This window comes from Trachinotus anak, unplaced genomic scaffold (assembly GCF_046630095.1).
Source record: "Trachinotus anak isolate AG129_WGS33_773 ecotype Australia unplaced genomic scaffold, CSIRO_AGI_Tana_v1 ptg000008l, whole genome shotgun sequence".
Classification (NCBI taxonomy): Eukaryota; Metazoa; Chordata; class Actinopteri; order Carangiformes; family Carangidae; genus Trachinotus; species Trachinotus anak.
The window spans coordinates 247,107-261,499 of record NW_027273859.1 but is presented as its reverse complement, the minus strand read 5'-3'; positions in this window follow the sequence as shown (position 1 = coordinate 261,499).

The window sequence follows — 14,393 nt, the reverse complement described above, 5'->3', positions numbered from 1 at the left end:
GCACATGACAGCCTGCATGGAGTTTGCTAAAAGGCACCTGAAGGACTCTCAGACCATGAGAAACTAAATTCTCTAGTCTGATGAAACAAAGATTGAACTCTTTGGCCTGAATGCCAAGCGCCATGTCTGGAGGAAACCAGGCACCGCTCATCACCTGGCCAGTACCATCCCTACAGTGAAGCATGGTGGTGGCAGCATCATGCTGTGGGGATGTTTTTCGGCAGAAGGAACTGGGAGACTAGTCAGGGTCGAGGGAAAGATGAATGCAGCGATGTACAGAGACATCCTTGATGATAACCTGCTCCAGAGCGCTCTGGACCTCGGACTGGGGCGAAGGTTCATCTTCCAACAGGACAACGACCCTAAGCACATAGCCATGATAACAAAGGAGTGGCTTCAGGACAACTCTGTGAATGTCCTTGAGTGGCCCAGCCAGAGCCCAGACTTGAACCTGATTGAACATCTCTGGAGAGATCTGAAAATGACTGTGCACCGACGCTCCCCATCCAACCTGATGGAGCTTGAGAGGTTCTGCAAAGAAGAATGGGAGAAATAGGTGTGCCAAGCTTGTAGCATCATACTCAAAAAGACTTGAGGCTGTAATTGCTGCCAAAGGTGCTTCAACAAAGTATTGAGTAAAGGCTGTGAATACTTATGTACATGTCATATTTTTGTTTTTATTTTTAATAAATTTGCAAAAGTTTCAAGCAAACTTTTTTTGCTTTGTCATTATGGGATATTGTGTGTTGAATGTTGAGGTAAAAAATGAATTAAAATGAAAAAGTGAAGCGCTGTGAATACTTTCCGCATGCACTGTATATAATTTTTGTGCTGGTGTTTCTATTTCAAATCATCGTCTGTTTACTACATGATTCTTGTAAAGTGGTGTATGTGATGGTGTCTCCAGATGGTTTCAGGTGGGACAGTCTGAGTCAAAAGTGCTGCTCCTTCTATTCCCCCTCTGCCAGTGTCTAATGCTTTTAAAACATGTGACATCTGACAGAAGAATGGCCAGAAAAATGGTGACAATCTGCTGTGCAGGTTACTGTGGGTCAACTTACAGAAATAGCAACTATTAAATACCTTAACTTTGTTAATGTCCATATGATGTTTTTATATAATAAAGACATATGAGGAGTGATTCATATGTCATATAACCTAAAGAACCAATCCTGTCAACTTGTGGGGAAGCCTTGTCAGTACAGGGAGTCAGAGTTAGCATTAGCACAATTACTAACACTCTGTCAGCCACTGCCAGTTAGAAGCTAACAGACAACATAAACAAATAAAAGATGCTAAGCACGCTAACCATTCTGATCCGTCTGCTAGTCTCTGATTCTGGTCTCATCTGAGTTTGGCTCTGACTGAGGCTCAAACATGAGGCTGTTTCCTTGTATGTGGAAACATACTTGGTAATAAAATTGATTCTGATTCTGATTCTGAGTCTCTCTGATGTTTCCTCCTCTAACCATCTTGATACTCTCTGCCCTTTCACCTGGACACCTGGAGCAAGCAGGTGGTGGGCGGGGCCAAGGCCTGATGCAGGTTTCTCATCAGGAATTCAGAGTAGATGAGCTTCAGACCAGTTTTTATGAAAACATGTTCAACTAAATATGAATCATAGCAGAGGATTTTTAGAGTTTAAAACATGTCTGGAGGAAGTTTACCTCAAAAACAATCTCACCACAAAGTCCATATAATAGCTGACATGCTTTCAGTCATGTCACAGAGTCTTCTTCAGATTTGGAAATTTGAACCCAATGTTTCTGAAGAAAAAATTAAAATTGATAACTACTTCATGACAGAGTTTTTTTTTTGCAAAGTAAACAACAAAATCTAAAAATGATGATTTCATAAGAGGCAGACACTGCACACAGAGAAACAGAGTAAACAGAGATCAACTTGTTGCCTCCTCCAGAGTGTCTCAGTGAGCCGGAGCTGCCTCTGTCACTGATCTGTCACTGCCTCATAACTTTCTTCAGAGTTGCTTTCTGTAACAGAATGAGAGGAGGAAATGAGTCTCACGGCTCCAGCTCAGAGCTCAGCATCTCCGCAAGGATCCCATGGTGCAACACAATGCAAATCCAACTTCTAATCAGCTTACTGTATAAACAACTAATTAGCTGTCTGGAGGCCCCTAATGATGTGCTGACAAACACGTGGAGCGAAACACTGGAGCTGATAAACAGCAGGAGCTGACAATTTATTCAGACTCTTATCTCAGCACAGTTGAAACAAAGGCTTGATTAGAAACGAGTCTGCAGAGGAAAGTCAACAGTTTGGAGGGAGGGCTTGGGGGGGGGGGGGGGGGGGGGTTATAACATGCAACCTCCCATCACTATTATTAGATGGTGACTGAATACTGAATCCATGTATAAACTCATTAACAGGCTACATTTAGAGTAAAATTTTAATTAAATTAATTAATTTCATTGTGAATGACTTTTAATAAATTTGATTTATTGGCTAAACCAGGGTAAGATATTTTTAAACAAATGTATGTGTTCAGGTTCATCCAGTTCAAATTAATTGGCAATAATCAAACTGTTCTGAAAACAATGTGTTATTTAACATTTATGTTGCAGTTAGAGCAACATCAACATTTGAAAATAAAGTTTATGTTATGCATAAATACCAAGTCTGTATTGATCAAATGACTGGTGAAGTAAATTACCCCCCAGGGGCTTCTTTCCCTGGTGGTGGGGGAGGATGCCTCTTTACAAGATTTTACATTTAGTGTAATATTCCTTTTGGTCTCCTGATGCATATCAGGTAAACTTGAGGAAATGTTTTTATAATAATTAGGCACCAGTCATGTGAAGAGGCCTATGTGACTGAGTGAGTGAATGCAGAACAGTCTTCACTGAAAAAATGTGCTACAGATGGAGGATTTACAGGTGTTTACAGGTGTTTACAGGTGTTTACAGGTGTTTACAGGTGTTTACAGGTGTTTACAGGTAGTTACAGGTGTTTACAGGTGTTTACAGGTAGTTACAGGTGTTTACAGGTGTTTACAGGTGTTTACAGGTGTTTACAGGTAGTTACAGGTGTTTACAGGTGTTTACAGGTGTTTACAGGTAGTTACAGGTGTTTACAGGTGTTTACAGGTAGTTACAGGTGTTTACAGGTGGTTACAGGTAGTTACAGGTGTTTACAGGTGTTTACAGGTAGTTACAGGTGTTTACAGGTGTTTACAGGTGTTTACAGGTAGTTACAGGTGTTTACAGGTGTTTACAGGTAGTTACAGGTGTTTACAGGTGTTTACAGGTGTTTACAGGTGTTTACAGGTAGTTACAGGTGTTTACAGGTGTTTACAGGTGTTTACAGGTAGTTACAGGTGTTTACAGGTAGTTACAGGTAGTTACAGGTGGTTACAGGTAGTTACAGGTGTTTACAGGTGTTTACAGGTAGTTACAGGTGTTTACAGGTGTTTACAGGTAGTTACAGGTGTTTACAGGTAGTTACAGGTGTTTACAGGTAGTTACAGGTGTTTACAGGTGTTTACAGGTAGTTACAGGTGTTTACAGGTGTTTACAGGTAGTTACAGGTGTTTACAGGTAGTTACAGGTAGTTACAGGTGGTTACAGGTAGTTACAGGTGTTTACAGGTGTTTACAGGTAGTTACAGGTGTTTACAGGTGTTTACAGGTAGTTACAGGTGTTTACAGGTAGTTACAGGTGTTTACAGGTGTTTACAGGTAGTTACAGGTGTTTACAGGTAGTTACAGGTAGTTACAGGTGGTTACAGGTAGTTACAGGTGTTTACAGGTGTTTACAGGTAGTTACAGGTGTTTACAGGTAGTTACAGGTAGTTACAGGTGTTTACAGGTAGTTACAGGTGTTTACAGGTGTTTACAGGTAGTTACAGGTGTTTACAGGTGTTTACAGGTAGTTACAGGTGTTTACAGGTAGTTACAGGTGTTTACAGGTGTTTACAGGTAGTTACAGGTGTTTACAGGTAGTTACAGGTGTTTACAGGTGTTTACAGGTAGTTACAGGTGTTTACAGGTGTTTCTAGAGCTGGAGGGGAGAGGAATGATGGACAAAACTATGAACATAAGACCAAGGATTAATAAACCAGGTATTAAACATGTCGTCATTTCACCATTCACATCACAGTCCACTTCTATAACCTTCCTCCAAAATCCTCCCTTTTTACAGAAAACACAAAATCAAAACGTTTTACAGGAAATCAAACAGATCTCTTCTCTGGTGTAAACTTCACTAGGCCACAGTAACCACACACTGTTCAACATCTGAAGTTGTGGAGGATCATATCAGAGGCCTTTGGAGGATGCCCTTCGGGGGAGCATGGCGGCTTCCTGCAGTCCAGCAGGAGGAGGACGGGGTAACTGAAGTCAGCCTGGTGTCAGGGCTCAGCTCCAGAGCCATCGCTCACTCTGCAGCATCACCACACACACTGAGGCTGTCAGAGAGCTTCCTGATCAACTTCACTGCCATCGTCTGTGTGTGTGTGTGTGTGTGTGTGTGTGTGTGTGTGTGTGTGCGCATGTGTGTGGGGGTGGCTGTTTTATGTGTGCAGAATGTGGCAACCAGGTCCTGTAGTTAAAACAATGCAGCATAGAGTGAAACAGACAGCTCAATAAAAGCCAATGCTCCATACACACACACACACACACACACACACACACACACACACACACACACACACACACACTTTCAGCCTCAGCCTTAACAGAGGCAGAGCCTGCAGCACCACATGTATGTGTTTGAGTCTGAGGTAAAGCTCAGCAGCCTGATGGTTGATGTCGGATTATTTTAAATCTTAATGAGAAAATTCTCTCTCTCTTTGACTTGATGTTGTGTTGCAAGCAGATATGCAATGCACGCTGGGAAGTGGAAAAAGAGACACTGCAGCCAATGTGTAGTATTAGCCTGGAGAGCTAGCAGTCAGTAATGGATGAAATGAAGCAGAAGGGGAGCTTCTTCACATCCTCAGTGACTCAGTGAAACCTGCTGTAAACCACAGCTCCTACTGCTGCAGAGCATGGTGACGGTGTCTGTACAAACCGCTGCTGTGATTATAACCTTCAGGACTGCTGTCATTTTCAGCGTGACAGACATTAGAGCTCAGCAGGCACATTCACTTGGTTGATATTAGAAAAAGGTGACCTCAACATTTCACGTTTCTACATCGAACGTCCACAGAGCTGAAATAGGAGTATTTTTAACAATCAGTAATTTGATCTGTATATCTGAGAGAAAGGACTGGTTTTATTATAAAAATAATAATAATTATCATTATTATTATTAGGTTCTGTTGGAGCCTTGTTCCTATTAAAGGTAGTTTCTCATTTTAGTCACATTGGTTTCTCTCTGTAATATTGTAAAGTCTTGACCTCACCCTGTAAAGTGGTTAAGATAATGTTATGAAGTGTTGCATATACAAACATTTGTTATCCCTCCCCTTTCCCTCTTTTAAAACTAACACAGTGACATTCTACCTGACTTACTTTGTACTTTTAAAAATAATATTTCTATTTGAGTAATTCAGTTCAATTCAATTTATTTGTATAGCGCCAAATCATAATATACATTATCTCAAGGCACTTTACAGGGTAAGGTCAAGACCTTACTTTGTTACAGAGAAAAACCCAACAGTTCCCACAACGAGCAAGCGCTTGGCGACAGGGGGGAGGAAAAACTCCCTTTTAACAGGAAGAAACCTCCAACAGAACCGGGCTCAGGGTGGGCGGCCGTCTGCCTCGACCGGTTGGGTTTAGGAGAAGATAGAAAGAGGGGGAGGGGGAGGAGAGGGGAGAGGAGAGAGAGAGACCAGGAACAGCTGTGTCGGTAATGGCGTTATTAATAATAAAGACAGGTAATAGTAATAGTAAAGATGAGTAGTGGTGGATCTGGATCCTGCTGCTCCCGAGGCAGAGATACCTGCAGAATGAGGACAGAGAGAGGGAGAGAGAGGAGAAGCACAAAACGAGTAACAGAACTTTTACTTAAGTTTGGTTCTCCAGTTCTGTTTCTCTCCTGCAGTCTGTGTGCTGCACATAGGACCGTGAGGTACATGCACATCATTAGTCTGAGATGTGAGCACAGAGAAGTTTTCCCCTCTCAGCAGGTGAATGTGTGTGAACTCATGCAGCACATCTGTTTGCAGTGTGAAGCTCAAACATCCAGGTGAAGGAACAACAGCTGTCTGTGACACCTGAAGGAAGAAACCTTGGCTCCATCTCTGACTGACAGGTTCCCAGCTGCTGCCAGGCTCAGGAGCCTTCAGACTGACCCAGGTTAGGTCCTACAGGTCGTATTGTTGTTACCATGACAACAAAGGTCCAGTATGCCTGCTACACTTCATATCCAGAGACAAGCGACCTGGACAGTCGTTTATGGTGAGAACTTGTTGAAGACGCAGCAGTTTTCTTTTGCAAAGGTAAAACAGGTGAACAGGTAAATAACAATGAGAAGAACTGACAAGACAATGACACATTTAATGTTCCTGCAGTGAAGATGAAGAGGTTTCATCTTATTACATTATGATCAGTAAAACTGAAAAAAAATTAATGTCATTTACAAAACAGGAATCTTTTCACATGTGCTGAGTTCTCTGAAAGAACAACAACAAAAAAAACATAATAACTGGTCAAAAGCCACAAGGACCTTTGAGGGTTTAAAGGTGGTGCTGATTACAGGAGAGAGTGAGAGATTATGTTATTGTAAATTCCAGTATTTCTGGTGTAGTCTGCATGCTAACTGACTCCATGCTGGGTTGGGGGGGGGCTAGCTTTAGCTGCTGGCCTGGCTGGTCAGAGAGCTTTCCCAGGGCCGGTAGCAGCAGCCGCCTCCCTGCCTCTGCAAACTGTCAGCCACACCACAGGTGTTGATTTATACCATTAATAATTCACTAAGTTGCTTGCTCTCTTCTGTGTTGGCCAGATGCCTCCCTGCACTGCCAGAGTGTGTCAGCTGCACACTGACCGGGGCCTGTCACAGATGCAGAAAAAAAGACATAAATATTTTAGAAAATATACTGCCAGTAGAACAGTCTGAGAGCGCTGCCATGTTTTAGCAGCCATCTTCTCTTTTCTCTAAAAGGTGGGAGAGAGCTGCAGAGACGGAGAGCCACGCTCGTCCCTGTTCCTCTGATTGCTGTTCTCTAATGAGCATGGCGGATGGTGAATCTTTTCAGAGCAAATTGTTGAAGACATCTGGCCAAGCTTTCTCTCTGATGCAGCTGAAAATGTCCCTCTAGATGGCGTTGGCATGGCAACCTCTAACTGCTATTCAGCAGCGTTGCGGTTTGAAAGGTTTAGGGTCCATAGTTGAAAATCCATTTGGGCCTCTGCAGAGCGCTCTGCACTCCATTCCCCGGGCTGGAGGTGCAATAAATACTCCCTCACCCAAGGAAAAATAGATTCTCTTTATGAATTGATGGCACTCATGGCACCAACATGTCTTTGTTGTTTGCTTTTGTTATAAGGGCCTTATTAGTGGTAACGCAGTGGAGTGGTTTGGCAATGGTAGCATCTTGAAAAATCTTGCCCTAATGGAAAAGGTAAGACAATTTTTGTCACATTCTTATATAAGGTTCTGTGTGAATGACTCTTTTAGGGTCTTGTTAAAATCCAAATATAGAAAATTGCAAAAAAGTGTGCACAGCTCTGTGCTACACCCAAGTTGCTCTGCTAGCACAGGCGCTGCAACGAGGGACCAACTGTGTGTGGAGGAGTGATGTTGGGGAGGAGAGGGGTGGGGGATGGGGGGGCTTAGGTCCATCCCCACTGTTAGCTCCCCACAACAACACTTAATGACCCCTGTACTTCAGCTGAGATGAGACACTCCATCCACAGAATTATCTGAAGGGCGCTGCGTTTGAGAAAATTATCTCATCCTCAGAGACAAAATTGCAGGGAACTTATCATTACAATTAGCATACTTTGGTCCTTTGGCGCATTTTAAGTAGGCAAACCAAACAACCGACCATGACAGTGTTCAGATTCAGCTGTTCAACACACACACATACACGCACACACAAGATTCATTAGCTGCTCTGTGTATTCTTAAACAGTGTATTTCATTGTTACTGCACCGAGCACCAGAGCTAAATAATATTGCCACACTGAATCTGACTGTGAGGTCTCTCCTCCTCCTCCTCATCCTCCTCTTCCTCTCAGGATAAATCCTCATGAATCCAGCAGGAACACAGGGGAGATGCTGTAATGAGGATTCAAAGCCGCCGTTTGTCACCCACAGAAAGAATAGTTCACTTACAGCACCACTAATCACCGAGTCTGGAGCCTGTGATGAATATTTAACACCGGATCAATATGAGCAAAGAACTGCCTCATAATAAAATGACACATTAAGAAAGGTCCTGTTACTAAGTGCTGCACAGATCTTATTTATAATCTTTGGCACATTAAAACCAACAGGAAATCATCCTCTCACAGGTTATTATTTTTGTAGGCTGATGTTTCATTTTCAAAAACACCTTAAAGTTAAACCTTCACCTGACACTGACTTCACAACACTACTGACAATTACAACTTGAATTAGACTTTAAGTTATAATCTGTAACGTCTCTGTCTGTTCTACATGTTGTTGAGTTGTTTTCTCACATCATCACAAATGTGATGATGTGAGACGTCATATTCTCTGCTTATGTGTCAGTGTTGCGTTTGTCTGACAGAAGCTCAAACTGACTTTGATCCAGTTTGAAGTCTCATGTTTCAGCTCCGTATCTGAACCAGATGAAGGACTTTAGTCGTTGGACATCTGGATCTGAAGTTATCAGAGAAACAAGCTGAGGAAATGTAAGACAGCTCAGCTCCAGCCAATCAGAGACGTCCTGTGTCACTGAAGACCAATCACTGACCTTAAATGTGAAACTGTTTGATTCAGTGCTTTTACTGGTTCTAATCAGCTGCACAGTTTGAGAGGAGGAGACCTCTGTGGAGAATTCAGCTCCAGGTCAAAACCACTGACACTGAAGGATCCAGACCAGGAGAATACTACAACTCCCATGATCCCACTCTGCTTCATGATGCCGTGTTTTATTCTTGATTTGATTGAGAGGCTGTAGACCAGCAGCAGGAGTTACAGAAAGTGTGTTTAAGATTTTAGGCCCAACCAGAGGTGAATCATGCAGCAATATGAGTCATGATGACAGTGTGAATGGTCATTTTTTATTTCACTTTCACTGAAAACATAAAAATAAAAATGACGATGATGTGATTTTTGTTGAGTCTGAACCAAGCAAACATCTTCCTTTACCTCTGGAGAATCTGTTCTGTGGACTGAGGTGTATCTGCAGCACCACAACGCTCCATCTGTGCTCTGCTGCTGTGACACATTTTACCTTCAAAAAAACTGCAGCTCCTGTTATTAGGTTATTGCACTTGGTCACATTGTGATCTAGATAATATTCAATTAATTGTTCAGCTTTAACCCAGAAAATCAACAGTCTGTTTCTGTGCATTTGGGACAGTTACATTAGAGATAAATGTAATAAACGGATTTTACCCCAATAAATCAAAAAGTTTCTTCTCATGCCGTCTGTTTATCTGATGTACAACAGTGAAAGGGGCCAGTTTCCTGTGTGTTTCTGGAGGACGGTGCAGTTTGAAGCTGTACCTCTCAGAGAATAGAGAACAAAATGCTTCAGCTGTATTTTGTCTCGGTGCAGAAGCTCCCAGAGATCAAACTCATAATGATTCATCTCAACCCTGACATCAGTTATTCACAGCTGAAGAGTTACAGACGTATGCATCGCTGCCACGTGTGACCATCAACTGCATTTCCCTCTGCCCTAATTACCTTACATTTCTCCACGTTCAATACACATTCTCTCGCTGCCAGATGACACCCATTGTCTGCACAGACATGAAGATTGGTTCAACACTCTGCTCATTATTATGTCTCTGTCTTTGACTGTACAAGGCAGCAACAGGGTGCACACACACACACACACACACACTACTCTAAAAGATAGGAGGAATCAGGACTGCTTCCCCTTCATCATGCATTTGTGTTGAGAGTAAAAATCTGTCAACAACATTATCGTCTAAATGACTAACTGTTGTGATATCCTCCAACTGACTGAGTCCACTTCAGGAAGCTGTTTCCAGATGTGGTACAAAGTCTCAGACTCTCAGGTCCTGAGTCACAACAATCAGCTCAGAGATGGATCAAGCTTGTAACAGTCAGTTACATCAGGTGAACAGGAATCTGTGTGTGTTACTCTGTCGGAGAAATGATGTTTATATCGGAACAATGTGCAGCACCGACGTTCAGCATCATGCAGGAAACAGCGCCTTTGTGTTGCAGACCGGAAAGTCGGGGCGTGGAGGCTGGAGTGGTGGATGGACGCAGCACATCCAGCCCCGGTGTGGGAGGATGGAGTCAGTGTTCAGTCACAGATCTTAACGTTTTTTTAACCATAATTATGATCATTTCCTAATGTTTATTTTAGTTTCCTCAGCCTCGACCATCTCTTAGTTGTAAGAGGCAGATACTGAAAATAGCATCAGTGTTTGAGCTTAAAAATATTCTCATTGGATTTAACAAAGTACTGTTTCTGCCTCGGAATTTATTTACAATATTTCTCTAGTTGCATTTAGTGTGACATGCTGCAGATAATGCACAATGAATGACAACCCTCATCCCTGAAGGAGTTGGTTCAGTGTCTTCCTGCATCTCTTGGACTGGGGCAGACCTGAGGCTCTGTCCACACATTTTCTCTTCTTCTGTGTTTTAGTTTTAAACTCATCTCTTCTTCTATGTTGTAGTTTTGAACTCATCTCTCCTTCTCTGTTTCCTCCTCTGTCCACTCTCCTCCAGAGTCTTCAGCCCCTAAAACAGAGACTTTCAGAAACACAGCTGGACCTGGTTTAGTGTAAAACTCCAGAGTTGTGTTGTAGTCTGGACGGACACAAACAGAGACCTCTGGAAACTATGACGTAGACGCCCACGGTGGCTCCTGATTGGCTCTCATCAGCCTGGACTACCAGCGGTGAAACAACATGGAGAATGAATTAAAGTGTTACTGACCTTGTTGTCTTTGCAGCAACTGTTGTTCAGTTCAGTTCTGGATTTGAACTCTGCAACTGTCTTTGCTGTTCAGCCTTCAGAGGATTTACTGGAACCAACTGGAAGACAATCTGCTTCCTGTTTACACTGGCTCGCACATGCTCAGTGTATGTGAATGGTTGTGTGTGTGTTTTCAGATGTATTAGAATAATCTGTGTATTTTTTATGAGGGACTACTATCATGACTCTATGTGCAATACTCTAACAAGCAGTTTTTTACTGCTACATTTTTACATTTTTTATGTATTATTTTAATCACTATTAATTAGTTGTTATTTCGTGGATATATGGATGAATGCGTGGAGGATGCGTTTTTTTTACTTGTGGCACCTTACCGGAGTAGCACTCCAAATTTTGTTGGATGGTTTTTAACAATACAGTGACAATAAAGGCATCCTGATTCTAGAGATTATTTCTGATACGGAGCTAAAACACTCATCAGGACTGGTTTTAGTTTTAAAATGAAAATGTATCAGTGTGGACAAAGCCTCAGTGTTGATTAAATCCTCTACTAAGTCAGTTCATCAGAACTACCTGTAAAATAAACCAGAATCCCACCACACCTCTCCACTCTCACTACAATGTGATGCTCATTTATGCAGACCTGATATAAAATGTGAGCGACGCTGCAGCAGGCACCATTTCTATAAATCACGCCTAAGCAGGAGTATTTGTTCTCATGATGAAGACAAATTGAAAGCATGGAACACAAAGGATTTCTATGTGCACTCCCTGTATTTCCATCCCTTTTTCCAACTGCATTTGCAGGTCAGTTGCTATAGCAACCCCAGCAGAGGAAGACTAGTGTTTAATTGATCCACTAATGCATTTAGCTGCACACTCACCACTAAGTTGCCTTTGTTTCCAGGTCGCATTTTAGGGACAGTATTTACATAAAAGCATTTGCTGTTGCCAGAACCAATCATTATCAGCAGTTTTTACTTTTTGTCCTTTGGCAACAAATGTGGTGTAAACACTGACTATTAACAGCTACAATATTGCCTCATCAGGGAATTATTATAATACTAATGCTGGTGGGAAACATAATAAGTTTGGCAGCAGCTTTCTCCAAACAGTCAGTAATATGGGAAATGCTAATTAATAGTTGCATTACAAACAAAAACAATCCCCGGGACCCGCTCAGCATTAGACCACTGTATCTATTTACATATCGAGTGCAGGTACACAAACATGTGAATATGAGCCGCAGCATGGGAGGCTGGAAAAATGCTTCATAAAAAAGAGTTTCAGTGGAATATTTAAGCTTCTGCTCTAAATTCAGATTTTTTTATTCATTCTTTTATTTATTTTTATTTTTACTTCAGCAGGAAACAGACTCACACTGAGCTTTCAGGTTTATTTGAATCTGACTGCTGTAAACTGAGTCTTAAGATATAAAGAAATGCTGCCTAAAATAATTTCATTTCATTTTTTATCACCATAGTGAGGACACTTGTTAAAGAAGGAGGTTTTGTTCCCACCTTCCACCTGATGACATCATTCAGAGTAAATTTTCCTCTAAAACACAGTCAGCAGTATTAATTATAAGGTCGTGTATCAACATCATTTCCAGGTCAAAGCTTCTGTTTCTGAAACAACAAAGTGATTCAAAGCTACACAGATATCATCTTTGTTCTCCTTCACTGTCTCACAGCATCAGCTTAAAGTCAAAGAGGCACCCATTTCAGCAGAAACCAATCACAGTCAAGAAACTGTTAGCTCAGGTGAAGCCCCTGCCTCAACAACAAAACAACAACAAAAACTTCCTCACAAATACTGAGACAATTGTTGATGAATTATCTCCCCTGAAACAATCAGCAGCGTGTGTGAGCTGACTTCAGAGACCAGGACCCGGTGCAGAATTCAATCTACCTGCTGGACTCCCAAACCTCCCAATGCTAAATAGACTGAATCATGGATAAGAATAATTATTTCCAAACTCAAAAATGTTTCTCTTCTGACCAAAGGTGTTTTTCACTAATGTCCTTAATGCAAATTATTATTATTATTCTTAAATTATTAATAATACACAATGTTGAATTTCCCTACAGTCATCAATACAGTATTTTAAAAAATCTTTTATCTTTACAAAAAATTGAAAATGAGTTATGGAAACATGTGAATTTTGAAAATTTCTAAAGAAAAATATCTATGCTCTCATGAGGTGGTTGTTCAGACTATTTGAAAAGACATTTAGTAAAACTGAAATGAAAACACTTTTTTTGAATTCAAGTTGTGGCCCCTGACGAGTCAGGCCCCGGGAGCCTGGAAGTTGTTTTTTGTCAACTTTTCTGAAAATAAATACAAAAATTAAATTTTCTGCAAAACTGCGACGGAACCCCATCTGATGATGCCTCAAACCTGAACGTCACAGGCCTCTCTCAGCCTGCTGGGACTCTCTGCCCTTTGTTATCTGCTGTCTGTCTTTTCATTCAGTGCAGTGAAGAGACCTCAGCAAACACAGGATGTGTGATTGTGTTGTGACTAACATCACCAATAACAAGAACATGCCATCGTAATAATTTATATTGTAAATAGTTTGCATTTATTGAAATGTGTGGCCTGTTCTGTGAGTTGACGGTGGATGTTTTTTACTGTGATGAAATGTCAGAATTTGGAGCAGCTCCGTCTGAAGCTGAGGGTAGAGCTGTGAGACTCCAGGTGAGGTAACACACTGCAGATGTATTTGCCCCATGTCACTCGCAGCCAAAAGACTGTGTGTGCATGATGTGACCAAATCTCACCAGCCATTACTGCAATTATGGCGATAATGGCACAGAGGCAGGCCTGTGAAAAGCAGAAAAGTGCAAGACCGAGTAATTCCCCTCAGAAACGGGCCAGCGTGAGCGGGTAAGTGTGCAGAGCTTTACAAGTCCCCAGCAGATTCCAGTGTATACAGTAAGACATGATGGATAATTATTAATTATCCCAGACAGTAATGCCGGAATAGATAATTATGTGACAAACATGACATCTTCATTCTCGACGCTAAGTGATGAATGTCATGAGGAGACTGCAATTATGTCATCTCATTCATACGGGAGTATGGTAATTGCAAAATTAAAAGCACTTCAGCTAATTTTGGCTTATTCCTCAGAGTCTAGTCTTGAAGGTAGGCTTGTAATCACTGAAGCACACAGGAAAAATGGACTGCTGTGCAAATTCTAGATGGAAAATATCAAGCATTTTGTTATCCAGAGCCACCAGAGACACAATGCTGACAGTAATGATTCACATGTATAATGTAGCTCAGAATGAAAAATGCTATAAAGGATTTAAGAGGTGCAGCTGTGAGTATATACCATTAGGTGTACTAGAAAACGGATGTCTCAG